The sequence below is a fragment of the Bubalus bubalis genome, chromosome 9 (genome assembly GCF_019923935.1).
Source record: "Bubalus bubalis isolate 160015118507 breed Murrah chromosome 9, NDDB_SH_1, whole genome shotgun sequence".
Taxonomy (NCBI): Eukaryota; Metazoa; Chordata; class Mammalia; order Artiodactyla; family Bovidae; genus Bubalus; species Bubalus bubalis.
In genome coordinates, this window is record NC_059165.1 from 101802432 (window position 1) to 101809446 (window position 7015).

Consider the following 7015-nt stretch of genomic DNA (forward strand, 5'->3'; position numbering starts at 1 on the left):
AATAATACTGGAATGAGTTGCCATTCCATTCCCCCAGGATCTTACCAACCCAGGGATCAAACCCAAATGCCCTGCATTGCAGGCAGATGCAACAGGTGGATCAGGCAGTAAAAAATCTGCCTGCAATGCAAGATATATATATATATATACACACATACATACATATATATATGTGCAGATATATAGACATAGTTATATAGTGTGCTTGTGTATGTGTGTGTGTGTGTGTGCCCCAGCCTAAGATTAGTGGATACTTGGTCACCTGGTTGTGAGTCACAGCAGAGGCTCATATATGAAACAGTGTTTAAGCAGAGCCACAGCATATATCACTGGTGCTTACATGGGGTCCACATCAGAAGCAACACCAATCACTGATGACAGCTTGATGCCACAACCCACACCCTTATCCATGCCAGAAGTCCATGCATGTCCCAAGTCCCTTGTTTTGCAGCCCCATACCATGGCAAGTACAGCAGCCTTCCTGTAGGGACAAAAGAGTTCCAGACCCAAAGATACTTCTGAGCAGGGGATGGTCAACCATTGATGGTGCTTACACAGGCAGCACATCAGAGGCAGTGTGCATCTCAAGCCCTGCCCCGGCCAACAGGGTCCTTGCCCCACCCTATCTAGAGTGCCACACACTAGCACTTCTTGATCCAGCACTGCTCCCCTCTGGGTCAACAGTGCTGGTACAGGAGTGGGGAAGCACACACTTAGGGGGAACAACGTCAGCTCTTATGTGACCCTCAGGGCTTCTGCTCTAGCAACTTGGGACCTGCCTCTCTCCCATTAGGCCAGTAATGGCCACTAAGCTACAGGAAGCCATATCTCATACCTGGCTCAAGCCCTAAACCCTCCATACCTCACATCCAGATGATTGCAACCAGTACACCCTGGAGAAAGGCATGAATTGTGATAACGTCAGATCCAGCTCTTCCAATAAAGCCAACGGGGACACATATATGACTGTTCCCACAGAAAGACACCACTTCAAGACTGCAAGAATTAACTGTGGCACATAATTTCAGACAGACAGACAAAGGTAAGTAAAGTGAAAAGACAGAGAAATTTGTCCCAAATGAAATAACAAGAGATCATGCCTAAAAAAAACAGCAAATGAAAGGAAGCAAACAGTTTACCACATTTGGAATTCAATGCATGAGTAAAGATGATATAAAACTCCATTTTCTCAAGCTAAAATGATTCATGGACTCTTCCAAAAGAAGTTTTACTTTCAGTATTCACCCTGTGCATTTTATTAATAAGTGGAAGCCCATAAATATTTAATTCATGCTGATGTATGGCAAAACCAATACAATATTGTAAAGAAATTAACCTCCAATTAAAATAAATTAATTTATATTAAAAATATTTAATTCTGTGAAAAGACTTATGAGCACAGTGCTAATTTTAACAGGGAATTATAAAATAAAAACTAGTTAGAACTGAACACTACAATAAATGAACAACAATTAGAAGTAATTAATAGTATAGCAGGTGATACAGAAGAATGCATGTTAACTGAAATATAGAATCATAGAGATGACTCAGTCAGAAAAGAAAAAAAAATCAAAAATGAGAATAGCTTGAGGGATGTTTGATTATATTAAGAACATCAACACTGGCATAATTGGAGCGTCCAGGAAGGAAATAATAAAAAGAGAAGGTAGTCAAAATGTATTTGATAAACTTGTGACTGAAAACTTTCCAAACCTGAATAAAAAAGCAAATTCAGTTACCAGAAGCAAAAAGCATCTCCCCAAAATGACAGCAACAAGACCTACACCAAGATGCAGCAATTTAAACCACGAAGTTAAAGATATGGGTTTCTAAAGGCAGCAGAAGTAAAACAGTGTCATACAAGATGAAAGCATAGAAGTTTATCAGTTGATTTCTTTTTTTTTTTCTCCCAGAAACTTTGCATGATAGAACAGAGAGACATGCTATGTTTAAAGTGTTGCGAGGGAAAAACCTGCAAACTAGGGCATTTTACCCAGCAAGATTATCATTTAGAATTGAAGGAGAGATAAAGAAAACTTTTCAGACAAGCAAAGACTAATAGAATTTATCAGTTCTAAACCTACTCTACATGGGAATTATATAGTACCTTCTCTAAGAAGGAAAGGAAAAGGCATAACAAGTGGTAAGAAACTATAAGAAAGAGAAAATCCTGCTAGTGAAGGCAAACATGTAGAAAGGCTGAGGATCAAATCACTTAAGCTATTATGAAAAGTTAATAGACAAAAAAATTCTAAAATCAAATACAGCTATTTTAAGAATGAAAGGATAAATAGGGAGGGGTAAAATATGGCTTCAAAGACACAAAATTAGGGCAAGAAGTTAAAATGTAGTGCTATTGGTATGTAAACAAACTTAAAAGGCAACTTGTTTTTAAACATAGACATCCCTGTAGATCATCATATGAAGACACTTTGTTTACCATACATCAAAAATCTACACTAGATAAGCAAAAACTAAAGAGAAAGCAACACAAGCATATCACTAAATAAAATCATCAAATCATAGGAGAAGAAACACAAAGAAAAAAGAAAAACAAAGAACTACACAATCAGAAAACAAGTTAACAAATGGGCAATAAGTAATACCTACCAAAATCCTCTTTAAAGTAGCCAGTAGATTAAATGCTCTCCTAAAGAGCCAGCTTAAAACTAAATATTAGAAAAAACTAACATCATGACACCCAGCCCCATGACAAGTAGAAGGGGAAAAGGTGGAAGCAGTGACAGATTCCTCTTTTTAATCTCCCAAATCACTGTGGACAGTTACTGCAGCCATGGATTCAGAAAATGATTGCCTCTTGGCAGGAAACCGATGACAAATCTAGACAGTGTGTTGAAAAGCAGAGACATTACTCTGCCAACAAAGGTGCTTATAGTCAAGGCTATTGTCTTCCCAGTGGTCACATATGGTTGTGAGAGCCGGGCCATAGAGAAGGCAGAGTGTGGAATAATTGATGCCTTCAAACTGTGCTGCTGGAGAAGATTCCTGATAGTCCCTTGGACAGCAAGGAGATCAAACCAGTCAGTCTTAAGGGACATCAACCCTGAATAGTCACTGGAAAGACTGATGCTGAAACTGAAGTTCCAGTATTTTGGTCACCTGACGCAAACAGATGACTCATTGGAAAAGTCTCTGCTGCTGGAAAAGATTGAGGGCGGAAGGAGAAGAGGGCATCAGAGGATGAGATGGCTGAACGGCATCACCAGGGCTATGAACACGAACTTCGGCAAGCTCTGGGAAATGGTGAGGGACGGGCAGGCCTGGCGTGCTGCAATCCATGGGGTCACAAAGGGTTTGACATGACCGGGCAACTGAACAACAACAGACGAAATGCTTTAATAACAAGATTTTACTCCTAATAAATTCTTCATAAATCTATGATACTCCTTCAAAAAAACGGAATTTCCAAACATTTTTGATCCAAAGGTAGGAAAATGGTGGAGTAGGAAAAAATTTTTTAATGTCTATATATAAGACTAAGGATAAAGCTTAAGAAGAGAGATTCCTAAAATTGTATAAAGATGCTGAATTCAAAGAAGAAAAGAAAAATGGAAATCCCAGGAAATAAGTGCAAAGAACAAATTTTATTTCACTATGATCAAAAGACAACTTCTGATTCTAATTCTTTGAGTTATATAATCCAGAGCACTAATATTGGCCTTTTATGCTAGGCATCAAATATAATCTCTTTAGAGCCTCTTTTATGTCTTGGTTTATCAGACTGTAGATGAAAGGGTTCAGCATGGATGTGACCACAGTATACATCACTGAGGCGATTGTACTTGAATATGGGGTGTGGGAAGCAGCAGAGCTAAGGTAAACTCCTAAGGCTGTAAAGTAAAATAGGAAGACAACCGAGAGGTGGGACACACAGAAAATGCTTTATTTGTCCCCAGAGCTGAAGAGATTTTACATGTGCAGGAAACTATTTTAGAATAAGAGTAAAGGATACCAGCAAAAGGACCACCACCCATCAGGACAGCTGCAAAATACACCATTATGTTATTAAGAATGTTGTCAAAACTGGCAAGTGGTACCACTTGACTGAGTTCACAGAAAAAGTAAGGGATTTGCACAACTGTACAGAAGGACAATTGAACACCATTAAGCTGTGTAGCAAGGAATACAAGGCAATCAGCACCCAGGATATCAGAACCAGCAGTCCACAGAGCCGGGGGCTCATGATGACCATGAAATGCAAGGGTGGCAGATGGCCACATAACAACCATAGGCCATCACTGTCAGGATAATGTCATCTAATTCCACAAAGAGAATGTAAAAATACGTCTGGACGATATAGCCTTCACAGGTTATGACTTTGCTCTGGGTCTGAATGTTCTGCAGCATCTTTGGGATGGTGGTGGAAGTGAAGCAGATGTCTACAAAGAACAGGTTTGAGAGGAAGAAGTACATGGGTGTGTGGATATGGGAGTCAGAGTTAGTGACCAGGATAATGAGCAGGTTTCCAGCAATCAAGTACATGGAGAGGAAAAGCCCAAAGATGAGGGGCTGCAATTCTGGATTGTCTGAGAATCCCAGAAGAAAAAATTCAGAAAATTGTGTATTATTACTTGGTTCCATGTGGTGGAGGTGACTACCAAGAAAAATGAAAATAACATGATTAATTTTCACACAAATTGGCATAACTCTCATAGATGAAATAGTAAATTTTCTATTTTGCTGTCAATAAAATATTTTTGTTTAGAAAAGTTCTGTTTCATCTCTACTTAGGCATTTTTACCCCACTCTCAGCATATTCCCAAAGAAATATGCCTTCTACAGTTGTAATGAGAAATCCTTTCATACATTTGAAGAATATATATTGAGTGTCAACCATGTTCAAAACACATATTTCTGTTTAATCACTAAGCCATGTCTGACACTTTTGAGACTGCCCCCTCACCCCCGGACTATAGCTGGCCAGGCTCCTCTGTCCAAGGGATTTCCCAGGCAAGAATACTGGAGTGGGTTGCCATTTCCTTCTCCAGGTGATCTTCTCAACCCAGGGATCTAACCTGCCTCTTCTGCATTGCCAGGCAGATTCTTTAGCACTGAACCACCTGGGAAGTCCCTCTAAACAAATATAGGTAGCAAGTATATGGTGCTAAAAAAAGGAAGTTTTCACAATCCAGTGATGGTGAAAGATGATGTGCAAATAAAATATTATATAATATGTCAAGTGATTACAGTTGGTATGAAGAAAACAAAGCTAGATATAAAAGAGAGTAGTAGGAGGTATTTTCATGTACTGAGTGTTCAGGTAAGGCCAGCAAACAAGGTGATAATTGAACAGAGAGCTCAAGAAAGGGAGAGAAGGATCTAGTATGATATCAAGAGAAATATGTGTCTGGCGAGAGAATGGCCACTAAAAGGACCTAAGGAAAATGCTTGTTCCTTGCACTTTATGAATTTAGTTGCAAAAGCATCCTGTGAATTAAAGCATCTCCCATCCTTAGTACCTTCTGCTGACTAAGTTCTGGGCTCTGTGATATAGGGCACCTTAACATACGAGTCCAAGTGCCTCTTCTTTAAGAACTGCTCTCATTCCACAAGGCACAAGCACACACACATGCTCACACACACACATCATCATCACACCATGTCCTCCTGGACTATGTTCCCACTGCACATTTCTCACCCAGAACCACCCTGCTCATACCATATACCATTATAACTCAAGCTGATCAGATCAGATCATCTTTCTCCTATAGAATGTATAAATGGTACCCAGAAATTCCAGTTCATAGACTGCCCATAGACCAATAAACTTGGGGTTCATTTTTATCATCACTTTCTGCTCTGTATTTAAAGAAACATAAAAAGTATGTATGTGTGTATGTGTATGAAAGAGAGGCTGGGGGAGAGTGAGGAGAGGAAAATGAAACAGACATTAGAGTGTAAAAGATTTAATAAGCTCTAATGGCCCCTGAAACTATGTGATGAATTAGAACTTCCTTTCTTTGGCAGCATTCCAATTCCGGTTATCTCTCCTTGATGCTCAGGAAAAATAATTTTCAAAAAGAAAAATACATGTTTACCTTGACAGAAAAGTTATATTTTTATAATGAAAGAAACCTGATATATTTGACTACCACAAAAGAAAAATGGGCAAAGTAAATAAACCAACAAAAATGAACATACAAGTGAAAACAGCAACAGTTGAATACGTTTTATATAAAACAGTAGAAGACATTTTTCCTGAATCTTTTCCATTTATTTGACCAGTTTTTTACTGTTCTATAGGGAATGAGGCAAGCTCTTTCCCAGTTTTCTTATGGGGCATCTTGTGTTTGTTATTCTTGGAGTTTATGTATTATCATATTTTTAAAATAAATCTGATGAGCATACCCCAGTGCTATTTCTGGCCTTTGTTCAACACACAAAGGGCTTTTCAAACTATACTCTGTAAATTCTACAGACTCCATGTCAATGCATCCTTTTGCCCTGAAAAATTTTCTTCATAATATTCATGCCTAAAGACATTATATTATATAAACAATTATTTCATTGTACTATTACTTCACCAAGATAATGCAAAATCCTAAGCATCAGAGACTTCAACTGCTCTGGTCATTTTCAGAAAGATATGTGAATATGTGTGCACTTATTATATAGAAACACAGGCTTCCGAGGTGGCGCTAGTGGTAAAGTACCTGCCTGCCAGTGCAGGAGACATGAGACACAGGTTCAGTTCCTGGGTCAGGAAGATCCCCTGGAGGAGGGCATGCAACCCACTCCAGGATTCCTGCCTGGAGAATCCCATGGACAGAGGAGCCTGGTGGGCTACAGTCCATAGAGTCACAAAGAGTCAGACACTATTGAAGTGACTTAGCATGCGCTCAGGCATACAGAAACATATTTTAATATATGTGAAGTTACAAAATAAAGGGAATTTAAAATAGTAATGATTTAATGATATCCAATGAGCTAGTAATTAAATTGGGAAATGTGTAAACATGAATATAATGTATAATGTTCCTGAAAATTATGGCAC

General features: G+C 38.8%; 1 pseudogene; it reads right to left on the reverse strand.

The window, feature by feature from the left end:
- Positions 1 to 3669: 3669 nt before the first annotated feature.
- LOC123335294 lies at positions 3670 to 4602 on the reverse strand (annotated as a pseudogene).
- Between the last annotated feature and the right edge of the window lie 2413 nt (positions 4603 to 7015).